Genomic DNA, 27,413 nt, shown 5'->3' with positions numbered 1-27,413 from the left:
AAATGCTGACATTAAACAAAGAGAGCCAATTTTCAAAGAGAGCTGTTGAAGTATTCTGAGGTAGGAGTTTCCTATCAGTTAAAGTCTAGAAGTTATTTCCAATTCACAGAGTTTAGTTCAAAGGAAAGAAATGTGCACTACTTAATACTAAGGGTAAGGGCAAATAAAAACATAATCTCATCAAAATTCTGAATAAGATAAACCTTCCACTATATTTTCTTTTATTAACTTCAAAATTATTTTTTCTGCTTTCATTTTTTTCTCTTCCTTTTAAACTCCTCGGTTTCAGTGGTTAAAGTGATATAACATTTAACATGCTTGATACAGTGTCTAGCATAAATTATCAATAAATATTACCTATTATTATTTTATTAGCCCTCATTGAAGAATATATTATCTCTGCTAAAAGCCAACTCTCTCAGAATTTTGATTAATAGTATATTAGTTCAATCATAGTGGTGTCATAATAAATAAAAAGAAGAGAACATAACAGGAGAGAATAAAACTTGATTTAAGCCAAAACTATTCTGAAGTTATTTATGTAACCAATATTTTATACCATTATAAAATATTGGTATAATATTGGTTTATACCATTATAAAATATTGGTTATATAAAGAGTCACTTTCACTTATGGGTCAGGCTGATTGGATATTAATAAGCAATTAATTTCCTGTAATTTGGTTCATTAATCCACAAACTGACAGTGATATTTTTAGAATGACATTGTCTTAAAAATAGATCCATCACGTTCATTTGAAAGGGAGAAAGGAAGGAAGGAAGACAGGGAAGGAAGGAAGGAGAGAAGGAGGAAGGGAGGGATGTAGGGAAGGAAAAAGCAAGGGAAGGAGAGAAAGAAGGAGGGAGAAATAGAAGTTCATACTCCAGAATGTATCTTAGGGGACTCCTCTTGCTTTCCTAGGCTAATTCTGTTTGCTATAGTTTTGTCTTAAATTTGTATGTTTATAGTCTTCTGAAGAAGATTTGGATGATTAGCTATAGATTTAAATTCTACATGTCCTTTTCTCTAACCTCAATTAACCCAGAGCTCCACCACAGAAAATCAACAATTTGAATATTTATAATTGTTATAATATAAAATAGTATGTGTCATAATCTTGTATCCATCAGGTAAAGTCAACATATTAAAGTGGTAATCTATATATTTCAAAAGTGACTGGAAGCAGTTAAGATAACTATTTGAAACCCAGCTAGCACCAGACTTTTTAAAAAGGAAAGGGTTAGTCAAGTTTTACTCCCATAGAGCCTTAGTCTCATTTCATGATTTAATTTTGTAGAGGGAAACTTAGCTATTGTTTACCTATGTCAACCTCAAAAGTTTGGGGAAATTTGAATGCAGACAAAGATCATTGATTAGACAATAGAAACAATTGAAATTGCAACTAAGCTGGCATGGTGGCTTATGCCTGTAATCCCAGCACTTTGGGAGGCCAAGTTTGAATGGATCACCTGAGGTCAGGAGTTTGAGACCAGCCTGGACAACATGGTGAAACCCTGTCTCTACTAAAAATATGGTGGCAGGCACCTGTAATCCCAGCTACTTGGGAGGCTGAGGTAGGAGAATCGCTTGAACCCAGGAAGCAGAGGTTGCAGTGAGCTAAGATCGCACCACTGCACTTCAGCCTGAGCGACAGAGCAAGACTCCAACACACACACACACAATTAAATTGTAACTAAAAGTAAATATATGTAGTTCTGCAGATACACAATGGCTACAAACATGAAATAATTACTCTCTTAAATATCTTCCAAGATATATAACAAAAGATAAAAACAAGACTGTATTGCTTAAACATTTTCCAAAAACTGAATACAGGAAAAAATACATTATTTGAAAATATGCGCTAATGTTTACAAAACTGAGAAACTGGGACTGCTTAGGATTTTTGTACCTTTCATCACTGGCAGCATGATTCTTTATCCCATAAATCGTCCTACCTCCAAATGATATGTGCCTCATGGTCTTTCTTTTGCTATCACTTCCCTCCTACCTAGGTAGTTAGCACAACTTCAAATACCAATTCACTCTGACCTTGAAGAATTTCTCCTACTTGTCTTGCTTATAAAAAGTCATTATGGAACACTTTGGAGTAATCCCAAGTTTTAGACATAATGAGAGAGAACAGGTGCACAGAGAATGAGAAGAATTTATTATGCACATTATTGGATTTTTTTTTGATAGAGTGAGTCTAATTGGTTAGATCCATCAAAATAAAGCCCAGTATCATATTAGAGGAATTATCTCCACATATTTTAAAAGGTGAAAAAAAGAGTATGGATGAGTGAGTTGTGCAAAAGTCTAGCAGTATAATGTCTGTGAAGTGTTACTTCTGTATTTACTAATTGGTCTTGTGACTTTGGAATGTGACAATATTTCTGCTTCTATTTTTCTTAATGTGCTTGGTAAAAAGAAGGGATATGTGGTGAATTAAAATGGGTAACAACACAAATTCAAAATATGAGTTTTAATAAAGTAATATGATTAAATAAACAATGATTAAGCACAGTTTTTCCTATGTAGAAATATGCTTCTCTAAATTATGCATATATGGGAAACCTGAGGAATTTCTATGTTTCTTTTATAATCTCAAATATTATGTTGTTACATAAATATGTATACCATAGAAATACATAATTTCAAATGCAATATACGAGAAATAATATAAAGGTATTTTTTGGCCATCTGCAACTCAGTTATGTATTTATCTTATGAAATAACCTAAAAGTATAAAACTATTTCATGAATAAAAACTTAGATATGCACAGCTATTAAAATTACTAAAATATTCAGAATTCATTTTGATCTCCCTTGAAGGTACACATACAATTTTATAATAAAATTGCTTTTGACTACCTAAAGATGATGTTTTCATGTAGAAAATTTCTTGTTAGAAAAATTAATGTTAATGAGTTTACTTTGAAAATGCTTAAATATTTAGTTATTAAGTAGACTTTTGGATATAATTTTCAGAAAAAAGAATAGTGCATAGTGACCTCCTTGAATACATAAACTTTTTTGCATTAGTTGTTTTGATTATTTATTGTAATAATTTTGTTCTCTCATCCATAAAGCCTAAGCAAAAATACAAAAGTTTTAACTTTTAAATAGTATTTTATATATACATACACAATAACAACAAAACCACAGAAACAAACATTGAATGTAAAAGTTAGATATACCTGAAGGAGCCCAGTGGCAAAAGCCAGGCATTGGTAGCTATCAACTGGTTCAGGTCCTGGCTCTGCACATATTTGTTGTATGATCTTGGGCCTCTTGCAAAAACTATCTACGCTTCGATGTTTTTTCTAATGTAAAAACGTTGGAGGAAAAGTGTAATATTGATAATGCTTTCCTCATAGGGTTATTGTAAGTCTTAAATAATATAATCCATTAAGTGTGAAACACAGTGCCTGGGACATAGTAATCATTTAAAAAGTATTATTATTATTAGTCATTACATTTTACATACTCTCTTCATATTATTTGTCCAATAACTTTTTTACAAACAAGCAGCATTTCTTATTTTTATATATACAATCGTTGGACACCATGAAAATTAAAATACTTGCTCAATTAAAATAATATAAAGTTCCATAGCTGAAGCCAGAATTTCAGATTGAAATATTTAAGAAATTTTCTAATTATCATTACTTTATTTATTCATCCATCCATTTATCTGGTCATTCATTTAAATGAATATTTTTGAGCAAATAATACTTCATTCTGTGTACTCTGATATGCTCTAGGAATAAAATGGATATAATGTCTGCTTAGAAGCAACGGAGGGTAAGAAGGAAGGAAAGAAGGCAATAAACCCATAATGTAAATGGGAAGTAAATGACAGGGGAAAAATGAAAAAGGGTCTTAGTAGGGTTAGCAAAACAAATCTAAGGAATTAGAAAAAGCAATCCCAGGAATAAAATTTAAGCTGAGATTTGATGAAGTTTACCATTAGAAGTAGCAGTATTAGGCCGGGGCAGTGGTTCACGCCTGTAATCCAAGCATTTTGGGAGGCTGAGATGGGTGCATTACCCGAGGCCAAGCATTCGAGACCAGCCTGGCCAACATGGCAAAATCCCATCTCTACTAAAAAAAATACAAAAAAATTACCCGGGCATGGTGGCATGTGCCTGTAGTCCCAGCTACTCGGGAGGCTGAGACAGGAGAATTGCTTGAATCCAGGAAGTGGAGGTTGCAGTGAGCTGAGATCGTGCCATTGCAGTCCAGCCTGGGCAACAAGAGCAAAACTCTGTCTCTCTCACACACACACACACACAAAACAAAAACATAAACAAAAACAAAAACAAAAAACAAAGTGGTAGTATTAGTAATAATACTACTATAAAATGAAGTTTGTGAAGACTTCCCACACTCCAGTATCTACGCTAGTAAGAAGCTGAATGGAGATTTAAACCAACACATTTTCAATAATATTCCTCCATCAATCGGAGACAGAAGTAGAACAAAGAATCCCATGAGTTCCAGGCAGAGGAAAAGATATGTAAGAGATAAGGAAGGGGCTAGTTTGCTTAGTACACACTGAACCAGGTTAAGAAGTTTGAGTCTAATCTGTGAGTGAGAACATGTGGTGTTTGGTTTTTTGTCCTTGCAATAGTTTGCTGAGAATGATGGTTTCCAGCTTCATCGATGTCCCTACAGAGGACATGAACTCATCATATTTTATGGCTGCAGAGTATTCCATGGTATATATGTGCCACATTTTCTTAATCCAGTCTATCATTGTTGGACATTTGGGTTGGTTCCAAGTCTTTGCTATTGTGAGTAGTGCCACAATAAACATACGTGTGTATGTCTTTATAGCAGCATGATTTATATTCCTTTGGGTATATACCCACTAATGAACAATGAGAACACCTGGACACAGGAAAGGGAACATCACACACTGGGGCCTGTTGTGCAGTGGGGGGAGGGGGGAGGGGGGAGGGATAGCATTAGGAGATATACCTAATGTAAATGATGAGTTAATGGGTGCAGCACACCAACATGGCACATGTATACAGATGTAACAAACCTGCACGTTGTGCACATGTACCCTTGAACTTAAAGTATAATTAAAAAAAAAAAATATATATATATATATATATATAAAGAAGTTTGAGTCTAACCTAAGGAGTATGGAAAGACAAAGTAGAATTTAAAGTGTAGGAATAATGATCTGGTTTGGAGTTTTGGAATGTTACACAGATTCCAAGGAAAAGAGACAAGTGGTGGACTATACAGAATTTGAGGTGAGGTATGATTGGATAGCACTTACTGATACTGAGATGAGATAGATTCTGGCAATGGTGGTAGAATGGGTAAATATTAATATTCAACAAAGAAACATAGAATCAATGTGATTCTGGAGTCAGGGATGGCTCCTGGTTTAGATTTGAATAAGAACAGCATGATGCTTGAGCAAAATGCAGAGATAAAGGATTTAATTTTAAATACATTGAATTAAACATATATTTAAGCTCAGTAGGGTATTTGCTATTATTATGTTTACATTTATGATGATGGTGCTGGTGATGATGACAACATTTATTTGGAGGAAACTCTGTGCCAGGAACTGTTCTTCACATGCAAGTCATCTAGATTTCCCATTGAGTGAAATAAACATGTTAAAAACATTATAATGGATATAACTCATAATACAGTGATTAGTCAGCCAATCAGCAAATGTTAAAGATAGATTTCTTAACACCAAGATAGTTCTGTGTTGAAGATGAAAGACGGTAGGAGCTTAAACTAGGCGATTAAACTTTTATGGTGAGGAGAAAACACAAAACAAAACAAAAAACAGCTGGGTGCAGTAGCTTGTACCTGTAATCCCAGCTACTCAGGAGGCTGAGATGGATGAATTGCTTGAAGCCAGGAGTTCAATACCAGCCAGGGTGACAGAGCAAGACCTTGTCTCTAAAAAGAATAAATAAATAAATAAATAAATAAATAAATAAATAAATAAATAATAACATGGACTATAGCAGCAGTTAGCAACACCAATATTTATGGGAAGAATCCAGAAAGAAGCTTATGAGCATGAGAATGAGAAGCTGTGTATCCAAAGAGCATTTTAAAGTTAGTGAGTAAGGAACACTGTCAAATGTGTTTAAACACAAAGTTTTCAATGCTTTCCATTGGGGAGAACAACGGGTTACTTTCTAAACACTTATTGTAGTTGAGAGAGAAACATAATAAAAGTAAGTTTAAACACTGATTCAAAAATTTAACGTCGAAGAGAAAATAATAAATCAGTATCTAGAAACCAAAATAGGGGTTCAAAAAGTTTATTTTTAGATGAGAAAAATATTGAGCATATTTATTAGGTTGGTGCAAAAGCAATTGCAATATTTGCCATTAAAAGTAATGGCATGCTGGCCGGGCGCGGTGGCTCACGCTTGTAATCCCAGCACTTTGGGAGGCTGAGGCGGGCAGATCACGAGGTCAGGAGATCGAGACCATCCTGGCTAACACAGTGAAACCCCATGTCTACTAAAAATACAAAAAAAAATTACAAAAAATTAGCCGGGCGTGGTGGCAGGCACCTGTAGTCCCAGCTACTGGGGTGGCATGAACTCAGAAGGCGGAGCTTGCAGTGAGCCGAGATCACGCCACTGCACTCTAGCCTGGGTGACAGAGCTAGACTCCATCTCAAAAAAAAAGTAACGGCATGCTACTGAGAAAAAGCAGATACCAAACAGTTGCTGTTTTACTGTGTATTGCATTGTTATAGAGGAATGCCTCAGGCTGAGGCATCATCGTTCTGCAGACTGTAAAAGAAAGATAGCATCAGCATCTACTTCTGGTGAGAACCTCAGGAAGCTTAAAATCATGGCGGACAGTAGAATGCGGAACAGCCATGTCACGTGGCAGGAGAAGGAGCAAGAGAGAGAAGAAGGAGGTCCCAAACTTTTTTTAACAACCAGCTCTCATATGAACTTATCACTGGAGAGCACCAAACCATTCATAAGGGATCTGTCCCCATGACACAAACATCTCCCACTAGGCCCCACCTTCAACATTGGGAATCACATATCAACATGCAATTTGGAGTGGGCAAACATCCAAACTATATAACTTGTTACTTTCTAAGACCAGTTCTCTGAATTGCATGTGTAGGGAGTGGTGTTCACTAAGGCAATGGTTCTCAATTGAAGATGATTTGGCCTCATGTCTGAAAACGTATGTCACAACTAGGGGTGGATGTTTGCCACTGGCATTTCATGGCCAAAGGGTTGCTGCTAAACAATGTAAAGTGAACCCGTTAAAAAAATGCCAATAGCATCAAGGTAGAGAACCTGTACAGTAAAGGCACAGGTAGAGCCTTATAAAAGAGGAGGAGCTATTGTCCCAGGACAGAGAAGATGAGATGCTGCATCATTTGAAGAGGAAAGAATTGTTGAGGCCATCTAATGACATTAATTGTAAAAATAGAGACAACAGCAAATAGCTTTTAAAGAGAGTGTAGAAGTAGAAGGTTAAGGAAGCATGTGAAAATTAGCAGGTGGTCCTGAATGGCACTTAGGGTTGTTAATCTGATGTTTACTGGCAGTAGTCTTAAAGTTATATATATATATATATATACACATATATATACACACACACACACATATATATATACACATAAATTCAAAACTATTTAGCAATCCTGATACGTGATTTGGAAGGCTGGTAGGTGGGGTTAAAATTGAATATTTTATGAAGAAATGAAACAGAAGCCTAAAGGAATGAGAGTAGGATAATCATATTGTAAAAGTTAAGCCATGAAAAATTAAGAAGAGGGAATAGCTGAAAGTTGGGAAGTCAATACTCTGGACATTATTGAACTGGTATATTGGGATTAATTGGTATTGCTATTATTTAAATGTTATTAGCTTATTGATAACCATTCATCAGATTATTACATAAATCCACATGAAGTTTTTAAATTAAATGATTTATCAATTATTTGACTCATTTTGTACATTCAAATATCATTTTCTCACCCATGAAAAGTGCAGAATTATGTAATTTAATAATACTGAAATAAATGAAGTTTGGAAAACATATTATAGTTTTTAGCATACATATCACAAAAATCATCTAAATACATTTTGAGTACTCATATTACATAATTTAGGCTTATCAAAAAAAGTTAAACAATGGAAAGAGAAGAACAAGATGAAATTCAGAGAACAGGGGAGTTTTGTCTTCTTTTGGGTTGCTTTAATTACAATTTAATATCTTTACAAAGGTAATTTGAAAAAACTGGGATTGTCAGATAGAGGGAGAGTATTGAAGTATGATAAACACTTACCATGTTCAAGTGTTCTGTTAGAATGTCCTTCAAAGTCTTTTTTTTTTCTTTTGAAGCTTGAGTATCACATATTTTCATTCCAGAAATACATATTTACTTGCTAGGTCTTTGATGTACATCATTGAGGTGGGGAAAATAATCCCCCTTACCCCAAAGGATGTTACATTCTTGCCAAGGCAACATATAATAAACAGATATGCAATTGTGTACATAATATGATATCAAATATGATTCAATAATATTAAGGAATATAAAGCACACTAAGGAGACAGATAATAGAGTGGGACCTGCTGTTTTACAACAGATGGTCAGAGAAGGACTTTGATGAGGAACTTGATTCCTCTGTTTTGATGATGGGAAATAAGAAACTGCCTATAGGTTCATGATAGTCCCTTTTAACTTTCTTCTATAAAGCTACAAAGTTTTTCTGTTTATCTAGGGCCACAACTTGATAGTGTCTTTTTTTTTTTTAGATATTAAAATACTTGTCCGGGTGTGGTGACTCATGCCTGTAATCCCAGCATTTTGGGAGACTGAGATGGGTGGATCACTTGAGCTCAGGAGTTTGAAACTAGCCTGGTCAACATGGCAAAACCCCATCTTTACCAAAAATACAAAAATTAGCTGGGCATGGTGGTGTGCACCTGTGGTCCCAGCTACTTGGGAGGCTGAAGTGGGAGGCTGGCTTGAGCCTGGGAGGTTGAGGTTGCAGTGAGCTGAGATGGCACCACTGTACTCCAACCTGGCTGACCGAGTGAGATCCCATCTCAGAAAAAATGCCTCTAACTTCATTAATATTAAATAAGACACATGCAATTATTTAATTGCCACCATTTGATTTTAAAATTTAGATTACTCTAAGCCAGTAGAAGATATTGAAAAATAAATGTATTTAAATGAATATTGTAAAATATGAGATTTGGCAGATAATCTGATGGTGGTCCTAGCAGGTGGTGACATAAATGAATTCTCCTTGCAGAAAAGTGCATTCTTAACTATCATTTGTCCTTAGAATTCTATTATACTATGAAAAGTGAGAATAACCCTCTTTGGACAAAGAAAATGGTTCTTAAATAATTCTTCATCTTCGGAAATGGCATCTGTATTTGGAGTTATTATGTAACCACTATGAATACATAAATAAACTTTAAAAATTATGATATACATTTTCAAAAATAATGTACAACATATAATAAAAACATTTTTCCCTTCTCAGTTAACTAAGTTTGTCAGCCAAAGTGAATACACATTTTTTCCTATAACAGAATAAAGTGAAAAGACTAAGAGAATGACAGAATACAATACAATGGACCAGTATAAGAGTTCTCTCTGGCTAAGTACGGTTAACTGTGTATGGGAGGTATAACAGCAAAACCATTGTGTTGCTCATTTATGAATTAAAAATATATAGAATGCCTTCTATGTGCAAAGCATGGTAAGAGTTACTACTTATACATTGGCATATGTATAGTCCTTATTTTCAATAATTTTATATATTTCTTTTTTTTTTTTTTGAGACAAAGTTTCGCTCTTGTTCCCCAGGCTGGAGTGCAATGTCATGATCTAAGCTCACCACAACCTCCACCTCCTGGGTTGAAGCGATTCTCCTGCCTCAGCCTCATGAGTAGCTGGGATTACAGGCATGCGCCACCACGCCCAGCTAATTTTGTATTTTTACTAGAGGCGGGGCTTCTCCATGTTGTTCAGGCTGGTCTTGAACTCAGGATGTCAGGTGATCTGCCCACCATGGCCTCCCAAAGTGCTGGGATTACAGGCATGAGCCACCGCACCCGGCCGATTTTATGTATTTCTAAGTGCAAAAGAAAAATAAGAAGATAATTTAAACTGGTATGTGAACAGCTTTAGTATATACTTTAAAATATATGTTACCTCTAATATGGTTAAATTGATGTGTGTGTGTGTGTGTGTGTGTGTTTCTAGAAGTTAGATATAAGATGGTTTATACAAGCTAGAAATGATACTGTCCTGGATGTTCGTAGTAGTAGTAGAAATGAAGGAAGTACAAGGATTGCAAAGATATTTTTGAAGACTTGTTCACAGAAGTAATGAGACTCAGAGATAATGAGGAATCACGGATGAGTTCTAGGTTTCAGGTTTGAGCACATGATATATGGTTATGCATTTAATTAAATAGGGAATAAAAAGGAAATGGAAAAATTTCGGAGATGAGGACAAGCGTCGTTTTAGTTTTGAAATACTGTATGTTCATTCATAATGACAGCAAGGAATGGGCTGAAGGACTTGGAGTAGTGGAATCTTATGGGCAAGGAACTCCAGAGTTGCAAAGGCTGGACACACAGAAGCTCACTGGTACATGACTGAATTTTAGCCATTTTGCTTCCAGGGTCGTCTGTGTAATCCTTCAAGGGCAAAATGCTCATTTCTAAGGACCAACCAACCAAATTAATCAAGCCTCCCAAGGTTATCCAATAAAATTTTGTTAGTTAGGGATAGGAACAGCTAGCTGCCCTTAAGCACTTAATCGCCTTGGAACTAACTGTGAGTTGTGCTGTGAAAAAAGTTTTTCAAGAGTCCGTTGCTAAAAAACGTTTTTTTCCCAAAACATTGAAATCTGAATTTACGGTAATGTAAATATTAAAACTTTGATGTCAGACTTGCCATTTTCGCTACTCTCCAACAAGTTCAGGCTTCCGTAGTTAGCTCAGTATGCACTTTTACAAGAATTACCTTCCAAAGTCAAAAGAATACAAATAGTTTAAAGGGGTTTATTCCTCGAGAATATTTTTGCTCTTATCCGCATTTGTTTCAAGTTTTAACTTGTATGAACCTCTCATAAAACAACTGGTTTTTATGAATACACTGATAAGTATAGCTCATTCCTGTTCTTGCCACAGCAAAAATTCAGCTGCTCAAGGCTCCTGCTGGCTGCATCAGAGATTGAACATCCACTTTAAATGCCCTTACATTTTTATCCATTAATTTATATTTTCTTATCTCAAAGATTTTTCCGAGGGAGCTTTTCTTGTCTGTGTGGGCAAAAGTGAACAATCATATAGCTTTCAAAGACCACCATTCTTCATCTTTCTGAATTGTCTATTTTACCAGAATAAAAATTTATTTGATAATAGAATCTGCTTCCGCAAAGCATGATTTCACAACGCTGTTAAGTGTACCTTTAAAAGTAAGGAAACTCCTCAAATTACAACTAAATGATCAAACAGAAAGACAATAGGATAATAACAAAATAGGATAATAATCTTTTTTCTTCAATACAATTTTACACAGCCAAACAATTGGTAGAACATGGTTTGAATCTCTATGAGGATTCATGGCCAGGTTCCACTATTAATATGAAGTAGAAAAAAACAAAATGAAATTATTCCTATTATCTTCTTTCATAAAACAGTAATTCATTTAAAAAGCCTCGTGTATATGATGTGTTCTCCAAATATGTTCTTCATTTTAGCTATGAGATTGTCCATTTCCCAGCTGAAAAATACAGATTCTGATGTTAAACCTTGCCATGTCCCTAAAAACTCTATTGGCTTTGTAGTTTAGAGTAACTCCAGGCGAACTAGATTGCTGGACGTGTTACAAATAATATTGCTTTTATACGTTTGATTTAATATTGAGTATGCCTACTAAGTGGGGAGACATAAAGGAAATCCTAAGAAAAATTTATGTGAATGAGTGTATTTTTATTTCTACTTTGCAAAATTGCCTTAGATTATAAGCTTCTTACACATTTTATTTCTATGATTTATTTGTGGCAGTCAGCATACATAGGGATTTGACCCAGTATTAGGGAGAATAAAGATGAAGACTTACTTTCAGTTAAATACTTGAGTAGTTAAATGCGTGAGGTGGAGTAACACCAATTTGATAAATGTGATATTTTAGTAAAGGCAGAAAAGAAAATCTACTATAAATTATATATTACGTATCTATTTTTGTTTTGAAATTAAATCTCATTTTAAACAAAGTATAATCACTTTAATTTGGCAAGGTTATATTGAATTATTAAAAAATCTGTACTTATGAGTATATATTAAATTATTTTACTATATATAAATATATATTCTATTATACATTAACATTATATATAAATATGTATTAATATATTATATATATTAAAAAATATATACTTATGAGTGAGATAGCTTTTCAGATGTCTATGTGATTTTTTGTAGATAACAAATTATTCGGAGAAGATGACTTAAATTATTCAGGCAACACATCTTGGTTATGTACATTATTTGATTTATCAAATAATTGTCAATAGTTAATTTGTGCTATATAGAACTGACGTTAGACCTGCAGGTTAAAGTAATATTCATGCCCAATAAAATACTCCTGAGCTAAGTATGCTATAATGATATGAAAGACGACTTGGCAGATTTTGAGACACAGTAGGTTTCATTTGGCAAAGGAATATTCTAAGAATGTTTTTTCCCACTCCCAACAGCTCTACCAAGTCCGCTCATTTCCATTCTGAGAGTTTCAAAGTTGAGTTTAAAAAAAAAGACCTACTTGGCAGCTGTTGCTGTTACTCTGTCAAATAACTCACCCATTGTCTAGCTCTCAGTGGGGGTTATGTGGGAGGTCCCATAGTTTCTTTCCAGCTGTTACTTAGTCTTGGATAATGTTTTTGGTTCTGTACAACTCCCAGCATGCAGTCTGCTCCTGACAGCCTCAATAAAATTCCATTTAAGCAAAATGAATTAAAAGTTGGTATAAACAAAGTTTAGAAAAAAATAATTAAGAACTCTCTCTGAACTGGCTCATGACTTGGAAGTTTCATCTTAAATAAACCTGTCACCTTGCAGGATAAAATACTACAGGCAGATTTGCAGTAGCCTGATCCCACCTTTTGCTTTTCTGAGCAAACTCTTAAAAGAGTTAGAAGAGCTTCTACAGAAATATCTGGAGCTTAAGAGTTGGCAGCATCTGTTCAGTATGATAACAGTAGCAGCCTTCTTGGCGGCAGCCTAAACCCTAAAATCCCCAAATATACCCAAGACTGAGAATCAGAGAAAAAAGATTGCATTAAACCCTCGTTTTCAAACCTTCCGAAAGTAATCACATCTGAAAAAGAGCTGTACCCAACTCTCCCTCCTCTGTCTCTTTCTCTCTCTCTCTCCGACCCCCCCCCACACACCATAAAACTTACACACACACAGTAGAGGGAAGATGAGCTGGTATAGGACAGTCAAATGTAAAGTGAAAATAAAAAGAATAGAGTGTGGTTTTGGAAACTGACTAAAGGGGACCCAATGGTTATTTACTGAATTAATCAATGAAATGACTTTTGTATATTCAAACCAACATTGGATGACTTATATGCTTATAAATATATATTGCCTTGAAACCTTAACTTTCAGCGACTTTCCCTATTCCTATATTAACATAGCTAATTTTTGTTTTCCCTTACCTGTGCTGCTAATTATAGCGCCAGATAGCCTGGGCTTTAATCTCAGCTGTGTTCCTTATTTGCTGCCTCATTCTCTCACATGTAAAATGAAGATAAGCTAAATAGCCATCTCCTTGGTTAAAATAGTGCTAAGCACATCATAAGGACATGTAAGTGCTTTTTATTATTATTCTGCAATCATTTTTACTAGAAATTTCTGTTGTTCACTGATATCCTATGCTTAAACGAAAACATCAGCAAATGAGCTACAACTGGTCAAGTACAGACACATCCTATTGTTTCCCTCTAAAATGATGGCTTTTGTTCAAATAAATTGATTGACCTATTAAAATGGAAACATTTAAATCTTTCCCAAAAGACTAACGTTTTCTGGATGTTACATCTACATAAGCACTGACAAAAAGCAAGGTTTTATTTCCTCTTTTTTTCTTACAGCATTCATGAGTGACATACTAATGATTGTAGATTTTTTAAAATGTAAAATAGGGGAACATCTTAAAATTTATCAAGCTCTAAGTACCAAGGTCATTGATTTCAAAGAGAAAAAAAAATGTCTTCTGAGAATAAGAGATTAAAAATTACTCTAGGGCCAACATATATAGAATTTAAAAAATAATTTACGATTCATGGCTTTGGGCTATTTTTAAAGTGTTTTTTTTTATTTTTTTCACTGTTCTGTCTATTAGACTATTTAGAAACTGTTGGATGGCTCAGAAAAGGCCAGTTTCCTAAAAATGAGGCTGATTGTATTTAATCAATATTTTAGTTATTCTCAGTCAACTATATTTTTCAATTGCCTTGGTTATACCAAAAATTGACATAGAAAGACTATACAATATCTAGGAATAAGGAAATAGACATAGCAAAATTATATTTCAAGAAGTATTTTCTAAAACAGAGGATATAAAGAACATAAATACATTGAAAAAAAATCCCCACATTAAAGTGGACTCTATTGGTTATCTTTGTCTAATTTGTTTCATAGGATGTGATTTAGGGTTTGAAATATGAGGAGAGGATAATGACCATAATTGATATCATTGTTGCTAGTATTAAAATAGTAATATTTATTATTGATATGACTGGGACTAAAGCCAGCCGTCTGATCCTAAGAACCCAGGGAGAAGTGTTCCTTCTCTGTGCTTTCTGGCCGGCATGGGGGAACATATACCTGCAGGAGCAGTTAGTTTCTGGTCTCCAGGGTCCACACAAAATTCTGCAGAGGGTTAGGTGGGTAGCCTGCCCTCTCCTGGCCTTCTAGGCTGCTGTTTCCTTGTCCGCAAGGTGACCATTTCCTGACACTTCCATTTAGGCTTCATATTCTTTGTTTCTTCCCTCAAGTTCACAAAAGCTTGATTTGATATGTTCCATTTGTAAGCAAAATATCTGCATGTTGGGAAAGAACACAGAGTAGCTTCAGCACTTTGAACCAGTGAGGCTTGTGATAAAGCCTTCTTGATAGCGTGACTAAATATCTGTTTGCCTGCTTGAAAATGTTGTAGAACAAAAAATGCCTATTGGTTATATTTTGAGGCACCTTCATTCCTCAAGTGTGAATGAAAAATTGCATGGTTATGCTACCTTCTGGTTCTCATACCTTAACCATTGTAATATGTTAGCTTTCTCATAAAAATATCCTTTCTTCCAAGCAATATTACATCAAGGAGTGTATATCCTCCCTGAGTTTCAAGGTATCTTTGTTTCTCTGTGTTGGAAACTGGATAGTGCTAAACTTAACCTTTTTTTCCTATTCTATAATCTTCATTGACCTTATAGACCAAATTCTCTATTCATAAAGATGCCCTGTCATCAACTACATTTTACGGCTAGGAAACTTGGTTTTGTGCCTTCTATCTATATAGCTGTCTCAAATTCTCCACGGAAATAGAATTCTCAGGTAATTTCCTAGCCTAGAAACTGAGCATTCATGCTAAAGTTTACTGAAGTCTTTCGGTGTGGCAAAAACAGTGGTGAGTTAACAGAAAGTACAAGATAATGTTTACATATACAAACATTTAGTAGTTCCGCCTTATCAGTCATTTTGCTTGTTATACTTTCAGTTACCCCAGGTCAACCTTGATTCAAAAGTAGGTGAGTAAGGTATTATACAATAGGGTATTTTTAAAGGGAGAGAGAGAAGGAAAGACAATATCCATGTAAATTTTATTATAGTATTTTGTTATAATTGTTCTATTATTAACTACTGTTGTTAATCTCTTACTGTGCCTAATTTATAAATTAAACTTTACCATAGGTATGTATGTATAGGAAAAACGTAGTATATGTAAGGTCTAGCCATCTACCAGGAGTCCTTTTTTAAAAATTTTATTTTATTTTAAGTCCGGGATACATGTGAAGGATGTACAGGTTTGTTACATAGGTAAACAAACCTGTTTTGTTTGCTGCACCTATCAACACATCACCTATGTATTAAGTACCAAATGCATTATCTATTTATCCCCCTGCCCCTGAGAGGCCCTGGTGTGTGTTGTTCCCCACCCTGTGTCTATGTGTTCTCACTGTTCAACTCTCACTTATGAGTGAGAACATGTGGTGTTTGGTTTTCTGTTCCTGTGTTAGTTTGCTGAGGATAATGGTTTCCAACCTCATCCATGCCCCTGGGAAGGACACGATCTTGGTCCTTTCTATGGCTACATAGTGTTCATCTTGTATATGTACCACATTGTCTTTATCCAGTCTATCATTGATGGGCATTTGGATTGATTCCATGTCTTTGCTATCATGAATAGTGCTGCAATAAACATACAGGTGCATGTATCTTTATAATAGAATGATTTATATTCCTTTAGGTATATACCCAGTAATGGGATATCTGGGTCTAATGGTATTTCTGGTTCTAGATCCTTGAGGAATTGCCACACTGTCTTCCACAGTGGTTCAATTAATTTAGATTCCCACCAACAGTGTAAAAGCATTCCTATTTCTACACAGTGTTGCCAGCATCTATTGTTTCCTGACTTCTTAATAATCGCCATTCTGACTGCTATGAGATGATATCTCATTGTGGTTTTAATTTGCACTTCTCTAATGATCAGTGATGTTGAGCTTTTCTTCATAGGTTTGTTGGCCTCATGAATGTCTTCTTTTGAGAAGTGTCTGTTCGTGTTCTTTGCCCACTTTTTGATGGGGATTTTTTATGTAAATTTGTATGAGTTCCTTGTAGATTGTGAATATTAGACCTTTGTCAGATGGATAGCTTGCAAAAATTTTCTCCCATTCTGTAGGTTGTCTGTTTGTCCTGATGATAGTTTCTTTTGCTGCGTGGAAGCTCTTAGTTAGATCTCATTTGTCAATTTTTGCTTTTGTTACAATTGCTTTTGGTGATTTAGTCATAAAACCTCTGCCCATGCCTATGTCTGGAATGGTATTGCCTAGATTTCTTTCTAGGGTTTTTACAGTTTTGTGTTTACATTTAAGCCTTTAATACATTTGAGCTAATTTTTATACAAGCTGTAAGGAAGGGGTCCAGTTTCAAATTAGAACTCAGGATTAAGAAACTCACAAAAAACTGCACAACTACACGGAAACTGAATAACCTGGTCCTTAATGACTACTAGGTAAATAACAGTAACCAAATCAGCATGGTACAGGTACCAAAACAGATATATAGACCAATGGAACAGAACAGACGCCTCAGAAATAACACCACGCATCTATAACCATCTGATCTTTGACAAACCTGAAAAAACAAGCAATGAGGAAAGGATTCCCTATTTAATAAATGGTGTTGGGAAAATTGGCTAGCCCTATGCAGAAAGCTGTAACTGGATCTCTTCCTTACACCTTATACAAAAATTACCTCAAGATGGATTAAAGACTTAAACATAAGACCTAAAACCAGAAAAACCCTAGAAGAAAACCTAGGCAGTACAATTCAGGACACAAGCATGGAAAAAGACTTCATAACTAAAACACCAAAAGCAATGGTAACAAAAGCCAAAATTGACAAATGGGATCTCATTAAACTAAAGAGCTTCTGCACAGCAAAGAAACTATCATCAGCGTGAACAGGCAACCTACAGAATGGGAGAAAATTTTTGCAATCTATTCATCTGAAAAAGGGCTAATATCCAGAATCTACAAAGAACTTAAATTTACAAGAAAAAAAAGAAACAACGCCTTCAAAATGTGGGTGATGGATATGAACAGATACTTCTCAAAAGAAGACGTTTATGCATCCAACAAACATATGAGAAAAAGCTCAACATCAGTGGGCATTAGAGAAATGCAAATCAAATCCACAATGACATACCATCTCATGCCAGTTAGAATAGTGATGATTATAATGTCAGGAAACAACAGATGCTGGAGAGGATGTGGAGAAATAGGAACGCTTTTACACTGTTGGTGGGAGTGTAAATTAGTTTAACCATTGTGGAAGAAAGTGTGGGGATTCCTCAGTGACCTAGAATGAGAAATACCATTTGACTCAATAATCCCATTACTGGGTATATACCCAAAGGATTATAAATCCCATGCACTTATGTTTATTATGGCACTGTTCACAACAACAAAGATTTGGAACCAACCCATATACACCATGGAATACTATTCAGCCATAAAAACGGATGAGTTGTCCGGGCGCGGTGGCTCACGCTTGTAATCCCAGCACTTTGGGAGGCCGAGGTGGGTGGATCACAAGGTCAGGAGATCGAGACCACAGTGAAACCCGTCTCTACTAAAAATACAAAAAAAATTAGCCGGGCGTAGTGGTGGGCACCTGTAGTCCCAGCTACTCGGAGAGGCTGAGGCAGGAGAATGGCATGAACCCGGGAGAGATTGCGCCACTGCACTCCAGCCTGGGTGACAGAGCGAGACTCCATCTCAAAAAAAAAAAAAAAAAAAAAAAAAAAAAAAGGATGAGTTCGTGTCCTTTGCAGGGATATGGATGACGCTGGAAACCACCATTCTCAGCAAACTAACACAAGAACAGAAAACCAAACACCACATGTTCTTACTTACAGTGGAAGTCGAACAATGAGAATACATGGACACAGGGCGGGGAACATCACACACCGGGGCCTGTCAGGGAGTGTTGGGCTGAGGGAGGGATAGCATTAGGAGAAATACCTAATGTGGATGACAGGTTGATGGGTTCACAAATCCACCATGGCACATATACCTATGTAACGAACCTGCACATTCTGCACATGTATCCCACAACTTAAAGTACAATAATAAAAAAAAATCCTATAATGCTTACATTAAAAAAAAGTTGAATTGTGTAGTTTTCAGAATGAGTTTTTAAATGTATTTCAGATAATGCATCATAAATGTCTTTAAAACATTATTGGTTCAGGAAAGTTATGTAGCACCAAATTTATCCTGGCACCTATAATAAATTTTTAATGTACCAAATGTTGTTTTGAAGACTTATCTCTTGCATAAAGCATTTCCATTTTTCTCTGAGAGTTTGAAGAAGAGGAAGTGAAGTCACTAAACAGTTCTCCTGAGGTGGAATTTACTTCCTTACAAAAATAAGCCTAATTACTCCTTGAATACAAAATTTACTGAAGTAACAAGAAGATTCATATGAGTACTCTAATATGTGAAATAGAAAATATTCAAAGTCTTATTGTCAAGATTCCATAATTAGGATTCTCTAAAATGAATAGTCATCCTTACTAGACATAAGGATAATTTACTCATACAAGAATTCATCCATCATTTAAATATTTCGATAGCCATAGAGCACAAAATTATGTTCAGGCTAGCAACTGAAGTTTTGCATTATCTCTTGTGAGGGATTGGTCAGTGTGATGGAAGAAGCTATAGGGAAAGAAGCAGACCTTTTGAAATGTCAGAAGGCTCTGCAAAGCTTGGGGGGAGAATAAGCTGAAGGCAGCTCTTCTCTTACCCTGAGGCAGAGGGCGAGGAGTAGGTACAAGGAAATATGAGAGAGTTTATCTAAATAGGCTTGTTTACTTACGTTGTCCAGAAACCAACCTTTGATCATCCCATTTGAGACTGCTGCCACAAGGGGGAACAACAATGTTAATTACCCACAGGTTGTGTTGGTTCCAGGCTTTTGGCATTACCTCTGTACTGAATAAAAGCAAAGAGCTCCAGCTTATTGAGACTGCTGACTCTTCAGCCACCTACTGCCGGGCAGTCCCTTAACTGCTCTTTCACTGGATACCTGTGTTTGAGTACTCCTTTCATCCGTCGCTCGGCCAGGGTGCGGACAGACCCAGCAATCTCTGGCAAAGGCTGAAAAAAAAAAAGACTGAAGATGGCAATCTTAAGGTTGATTTTTAAAAAGCATCCACCTACTCGTTTTAGGAAAATTTTCGGATAAATGTGGGTAACAAAAATTAATATCATACATATTATCTGTACATATATGTAAGCATGTATCATGGAGACAATATTATGAAGTATTAAGGTGATATTTTTCCATTCTTACAGCAAACCAGATCCATCTAAAGCCATTCAATAGCATAGCTACAATAAGTCAAGGGCAAAAACTACTTCATGAAGTCGATAGAAATAATATAAGGAATACTCCCACCCAATTAGAAGGAAAATTAAAAAAAAAAATTTCTGTCTAAGAGACTGGAACACAGAAAGGAAAAGTGAAAGAATAAAGTAGTCAAACATGAGCGCTCTGGTTGCCTATCAAAACACACACACACATACACACACAGGACTGGGAGATTATACAAGAGATTGAAGGTAAAATTAGTAAAAGGCATTTACTAATTGCCCTTTTAGAAGAGTCCATTGTCATGCATAGCTTCTCCAAAATAAACAGGAAGTGATTAGTTACAGAAGGAGCCTCAGATATTGCTCACAAGCCTCCTGCAGTGACTATGTGGTGTAGTTAAAGTCTAGAAATTACAAACGTTTTGTGGCCAACACAAAACTCATCTGTGAGTCATTGCCTGGGGGACTTACTTGACAAGGGCTGAGAGAATTACCAGTAGCTTGAACAGCTTAAGGGTGGGACCAAGTACAGAATGAAGCTCTGACTCTGAAGAATTTGCACTACTAAGGTAGGACTGAGGCAACACATCTGTGCTCTAACTCAGCAGTCTCAAACCTTTTTGGCACCAGGGACAAGCTTTGTGGAAGACAATTTTTCCATGGATGGGGTGAAGGGGATGGTTTCGGGATGATTGAGCTGCATTATATTTTGTGCACTTTATTTCTATTATTATTACATTGTAATATATAATGAAATAATTATTCAACTCAGCATGATGTAGAACCAGTGGGAGCCCTGAGCTTGTTTTCCTGCAAATAGACAGTCCAATCTGGGGGTGATGGGAGAAAATTATACCCAAAATGTGTTGCTTATGTTCAGTCTACTCTGTATCTCACTTCGATTGTGGTCACTGCAGAAAATCCTGCTTCACAAAGACAGAGTGCTGGAAATGGAAGCAGGTTCCTCAGTGCTTTTGTGGCAATCTCAGGATATTCTACCTTGATTTTAATCCAGAATATATGGAGATCTGAAGTTGTATCAAATATATTTTTAAGGCCACTGTCATTTGCGATATCAAGCAGTTGGTCCTCTTCTAGCATGGCCAAAGTTGATTCACCTGGCTTATTCACATGTGAGTCACAGATCCATTCTTTCCCAGTTTGGGGGTCTTTTGGCAAAGTTGATAGGTGACTATGAACCAGCTGGGAGAAAGAAGGCCCTGGCTCAGTCTCTTTGAAAATCTCTGCTAATGTTTGATACATGTCAAAAATCCCAATATTCACTCATCACCCTGATAATTCCAGCTTGGCTTTGAATGGAGCCACATTATCTGCCAACTTGAACACAGTTGTCATTCTCTCCTGAAGTGACAGATTGAGTTCCTTGAATAGGGTGAATATGTCAAACAGGTAAGCAAGTTTTGCAGCCCACTCTGTGTCACTGAAATGTGCTGCAGTGGTGAGTGTTTTTCTAAAAGAAATCTTTGGAGTGGCTCTCATAACTCAAAAATTCTGGCCAGTGGTCTACCTTTAGAAGGCCCGCCTGTAATCTCAGCACTTTGGGAGGCCAAAGCCAGTGGATCACCTGAGGTCAGTAGTTCGAGACCAGCCTGGCCAATATGGTGAAACCCATCTCTACTAAAAATAAAAAATTAGCTGGGTGTGGTGGCACATGCCTGTAATCCCAGCTACTGGGAGGTTGAGGCGGGAGAATCACTTGAAACCGGGAGGCAGAGGTTGCAATGAGCAGAGATTGTGCTACTGCACTCCAGCCTGGGTGATGGAGCAAAACTCCATCTCAACAAAAAAAAAAAAAAGAAAGAAAAGAAAGTCATCTCAATTCTGTTTATAAGAGAAGACGTGTGCTCTGCATCTATCTCCTCACAGAGCTGTGTGAACAGATGTGAGTAAGGGCATGTACTTTAATGTGGTTGATCATTTGAATCACATCCCGCAACACGTTATTAAGTTCAGGTGAAATTTTTTGGCTAGCCAGCATTTCTCTATGTATGACACACTGTGTAGACTCACATTCAGAAGCAACCTCTTTGATGCAAGTAATGAAACCAGAAAGCCATCCATAGCAGCCGCTTCATCCACGCATATGCCAACACAAAATGGCCAATTCAGATTTCCTGATAATGTAATCATTCAAATAATTGAATAGTTCCGCAGCTGTGGTGTGATTGGCAGCAAAAGTGTGCATAACATATCCTCATCCTCCTGAGAAATATATCACACAAAAACAAGCATTGTTGCCTTGTTGTCAACATCAGTAAACTCATCAACCTGGATTGCGTACCACAGTGACTCATTAATCCTAACAATTGTGCCTCATTCTCCTCTGCTATTTCATCAATTTGTCTAGTTATGGTGCTAGCTGAAAGAGGAACATGTGCCACCTTTTGAACTTCAGCCACTCCTAAAAGTTCACGGCAAACGTCCTTAGGAGCAGGCGGGGTCAACTCTTCACTAATAGTAAAGGGCTTCTTAGCTTCAGCAATGTGGTTAGCCACTAAGAGTGATGCTCTTTCTGCAGATGCATTTGATGAAGTGGTGGTCTTCAATAACTGCAGTTTTTCTTTGTGTTCACATTTTTTTTTTCTTTTGAAAAACTCCAAGGGCCTGTCTTTTAATACAGGCTGCTTAGACTCCATGTGGCAAAGCAATTTTGAAGGTTTCATGGCTTCCTTGGATAGCCAGTTACAACACAGAATACGAAGCAGAGAATGTGAATCACCTTTTGCAAATAACCCATATTTTAAGTAGGACTCTTGGAATTTTCTTTTAAATGTGAGTATCTTTTTGCTGGCACTCTTAAAGTCCTCTGCTGTCTCATCATTGGATTTTTCTCTCTTTTCAAAGAAGCTCTCCGGTAACATTTGTTTTTTACTTATTCTGGCTAGGGTTAGCTTGAGGGCTTACCAATTCTGTGACTGAGACAAGTGCACAGTGCAGGAATGAGGCACAGGTGAAAGTGGTAAATAAAATAATGGGTGGACCATGTGCAGACTAAAATAAGTGTCGAATTCTGACTTAAAGCCTGCCACCAGAGGCAGCTTGTCACTTGCAACTCAATGATAGAATTTTGATATGAGTCCGCAAGCAATTGATTTATTATGGTCTCTGTACAGTCAAACCTCTCTGCCAATGTTAATCTGTATTTGCAGCCACCACCCAACATGAGCATCACCGCCTCAGCTCCACCTCAGATCATCAAGCAGCAGATTCTCATAAGGAGTGGACAACCTAGATCCCTCACATGAGCAGTATACAGTAGGGCTCGTACTCTTATGAGAATCTAATGCCACTGCTGATCTGAAAGGAGACAGAACTCAGGTGGTAATGCAGCCAATGGGAATTGGCCGTAAATACAGATGAAGCTTCCCTTAATGGCCCATTGCTTACCTCCTGGTGTGTGGCCTGGTTTCTAACATGCCGTGGATTGGTACAACTTTATGGCCCAAGGGTTGGAGACCCCTGCTATAACTAAGAATTATTCATCCATACTTCAGCTTTCATTTTCCCCAGGACATGAAGTCCCATTTACCCCTACATGAAATATAGGCCTATATTTTGTTCATTAACCTGTGTTCTTGTAACACTGCAGAAGTGAGTTATCTCGACTAGTGGGGAAGATGTGTTCTATAGGGTCATTCAGGCCCCTGGTTCTTCCATCTTTAGGCTCCTCAATTCCCTAAACTGTCAGGATATCATCTTTATCTACATATTTGAAACAAGGTTTCAAAGCATTATGCTTTTTAGCTCAAAAGAAGGGGAAAGACGGATTTGAAGTCCAACAATTTCCCTTAAAAAAAAAGTGATATGTAAGTTGCACGCATCATTTTATGCATGCCACATGAGGAAATATGAGATGCAAGCAGGCTGTGGAATCTAGCTTCTAAGGTACGTTGCCATATTACCACATAATTCTATTACAATGGAAGAAAAAGAAAAAAGCAACCAATCTGAGTAAAAGTTGCTAGTCTACCATACTTAATTCTTGTCAAGAAGACTGAGTTTGTAAAGGATGAAGTTTCTACCACTACCACAGCAATTCTATAACCCTGACTTTCTTCACTATCTAGCAAGATGATGGATTTACAGAACATTGCACTGGCTATATCAACTAAGAAAAAGCTACATTTCAGTTTCTGATTTTATTGAAATAATGAAAATTTGTGTCTATTACATATATATTCTATTAGACTACATGTTTAGATTAATTGTGTTTCTTGGTGTATTATATTTCTTGAGACTCTAATACCATTTCCATATCATGGTCTGAGATTCCTGCATGATTATTGGTGTGAACTGAATCTTTGTGCCCCCTTCCAAATTCATATGTTGATGTCCTAATTTTCAGTGAGTTGGTATTTGGAGGTTGTGTTTTGGGGAGGTAATTAGGTTTAGATGGAATCATGAAGGAGGAGCCCTCATTATGAGATTAGTGCCTTTATAATAAAAGAAAGAGAACATGCTCCCTTCTGTTTCCACCAGGTGTGTACACAACATGAAGGTGGCCATCTGCAAGCCAAAAAGAGAGCCTTTACCAGAACCTGACCATTGCTGGCACCCCGATCCTGCATGATCCAGCCTCTAGAACTATGAGAAATAAATTTCTGCTGTTTAAGCAACCCAGTCGAAGCTATTTTTGTTGTAGCAGCCTGAACTGCCTAAAGAAACTGTGGTCTTGTAAATTTCTCCAACATCATCTCAAATCACTCTCCGAATTGCTCACTCTTGTCCAGGCACGTAGGTCTCCCTGTGTTCCCAGAGCATGAGAATTCACTTCCTTCACCAGAGGCTCTGAACTCTCTATCTCCTCTGTTTTAATCATACTCTAGTTCTTCACCTACCTGGCTCCTTCTCATCCTTCAGGTATCTTACATAGCACCTCTAAAATGCGCAACACATTTCATGACCATTCTATCTAAAACCATACTTTCCCTGTTTACTCAGTTACCATAATTAATTATTTTACTTCCTTCACTGAACTTTTCACAATCTGTAACTGTTTTTTTTTATTTATTTAATAGGGCATTGCTTGTCTCCAACGTATAAATGTAAGTTTCATAAGTGTGTAAGAATCTTCGGTGCCTTTGTCACCCTGCCATTCTTTCTGCCAATTACAGTGCATGATACAAAGTGTTATTCAAAAATATTTGTTGAATGAATGAATTGTATGGATAAGCTCTTCGAAAAACAAATATACAGGTATATGCATGTGTGTACTGTGAGCTAAGTCATACTATTTCTCAATAAGTAGACCAAAAGGATCTTACTTACAGAACTCTAAGGCATTTTTTCATAAGTATTGATAATTTATGACTATAAAGCACCATGTTGTTGCCCTTGAGTCATTATGTAATCCAGCTAAAAGTGGATTGCTGGTGACTAAACCAACATTGTTTTACATTCTGTTCCACGATGAATTTGTCTAAGTTCTCAAAGAGAACATATGCCATAGTAACCCTGTCTTTAAGCAAATTTGTATTGTTTTATATTAGTTCTTGGATTTTATTTTTATGTTTCTTTGAAGGATTTCGAAGGAGCAAATTTCCATAAAGATGGGGCTTAAATTACTATAGCATCAGTAACTACTCTTCAGACTACATGATAAGCAGCATGATTGGGAAGAAATGTTATTATGCTGTCCTATAGAACAGTGTAATATAGTTTTTCTAATGAGTAGTCAGATTTCCTGCATGTTAAATGACCTCAGGCAAGTGATGAAAACTCTCAAAGACTTCAGTTTCTTCATCTACAATAGTGAGAATAATGCAGCCCCAATATCTTAGAATTGGTGTGAAGAACTTCAACTGACACCGTAAATGTTGCCTTGCTTAAACCTACTAAAAACTACGTGAGCTAGAAATGATAATATCCGTTCTACAGATGAGAGAATTGCAGCTCATAAAGGTGAAATGCCCTACTGTCACATAGGTTGTGGAAAGCAAAACCATTTTATTTTCAACATACTCACATTTTTGTGTCCCTAATTAGAATCTTCATTTAATAATTCTTTCATTTTAGATAATCTGGCAATGAGCACCATAGAAGAAGTCTCTGAATTATTTTTTTCTCTTATTTGAAATTATTGGTGTGTTGGTAGTTAAGCCAGTGAGGATGAGGATAGGAGAAAATGAGAAAAGAAAGAGAGAAACGTGGGAGAAAGTCAGATAAGAAAGTCTGAAGTGCTAATGATGCTGTATCTTTTAGCAAAATTAGACAAGTAAGTCATCTCTGTTTCTTTTATTTCACTAAAATGCCCAAGTAATAGAACCTTAGTACTTTTTCATGTATTTTTAAGATACATGAAGAAGTCAGTGGAGTGTGTGAGAGAATATCTGCTGTATTTATATTTACTTTTTGTTACAAATGAAAGATAGTATTTCAACTCCAATTATGCGGGGTGGGAAAAAGCTTTGTCTATTTCACTCTCTTGCTTTCAAAAAAAAATATTCTGGAGCAAAATTTGAGACTCCCATTCCTCTATAGTTTTCTATATCCACTTTTCTTTCATTCTTGCTGTCTCACTAGAAGCCAAAAGTTACTAATTGAAAAGAATATAAAGTTTTGAGAGCGTTAGAGGTGAAAGCTATTTCAATTACTATTTTTGCTGCTTTAACATACTTCCAGTTATGAATGAGTCTGTACATTAATGTTGTTAAATAAAGTGTCTATTTCAGAAACATAATCAGCATATTTTACAAATAACAGACCCAGAGTACAATAGACATTTAAAGTAAATGTTACGTTGATCTATAAAAAAAATAAATTTTAGATTTTTCTCTTTATTAATATTCTCTCCCTTTGGCACTACTAGGGTGTTCTGTTCAATTTGAACATCATCATTTGTGACTTAATAATATCCACGCTTTATTGGTTTCTCCTCTCACACATGCGTATAAAAATAACTTACTCCTCTCTTGTCCTGCAACCTCTCTGGCTTAACTCCCGAACATCACTGTGCACAAGGATGCAAGATAGGTTCTTACAAGGTAACTGCTTCACCTTTTTCTGCCTCTCACCTCCTAAAAGGGCACCAGAGGCAAATTGAACATTGAATTATCAAAGATAAGTAATTTATTTTCCGAATAGTTCTCTATGGGAAGAGAGGAGCCTATCTCTTACATTCATTTGAAGGGCTTATGGTTGTGTGATTCTCTTTCAGCACTCCCCACAGAGAAGCCCTGGGTAGCAGCTTATCTTCCCTGTCCTTGAGAGCA

The 27,413-nt window shown here is 36.3% G+C and overlaps 2 long non-coding RNA genes across 2 annotated transcripts in view; both read right to left on the bottom strand.

Annotated features, from left to right (window-relative positions):
• The window catches only part of LOC129464674 (uncharacterized), a 31,742-nt gene extending 11,937 nt beyond the window's left edge, over nt 1-19,805 (bottom strand). The window contains exons 1-4 of the long non-coding RNA XR_008651659.2: nt 19,702-19,805; nt 14,906-15,120; nt 5,849-5,941; nt 3,202-3,327 (exon numbers count right to left, since the gene is read on the bottom strand). This is a non-coding gene — a long non-coding RNA (uncharacterized lncRNA). The remainder of the gene's footprint in view (nt 1-3,201; nt 3,328-5,848; nt 5,942-14,905; nt 15,121-19,701) is intronic.
• LOC129464675 (uncharacterized) overlaps nt 19,804-27,413 on the bottom strand; it is a 131,773-nt gene continuing 124,163 nt past the window's right edge. The window contains exon 4 of the long non-coding RNA XR_008651660.2: nt 19,804-19,965. This is a non-coding gene — a long non-coding RNA (uncharacterized lncRNA). The remainder of the gene's footprint in view (nt 19,966-27,413) is intronic.

Source organism: Symphalangus syndactylus, chromosome 16 (genome assembly GCF_028878055.3).
Source record: "Symphalangus syndactylus isolate Jambi chromosome 16, NHGRI_mSymSyn1-v2.1_pri, whole genome shotgun sequence".
Taxonomy (NCBI): domain Eukaryota; kingdom Metazoa; phylum Chordata; class Mammalia; order Primates; family Hylobatidae; genus Symphalangus; species Symphalangus syndactylus.
The sequence above is the reverse complement of the archived record's forward strand: the minus strand, read 5'-3'. Positions and strand labels throughout refer to the sequence as shown.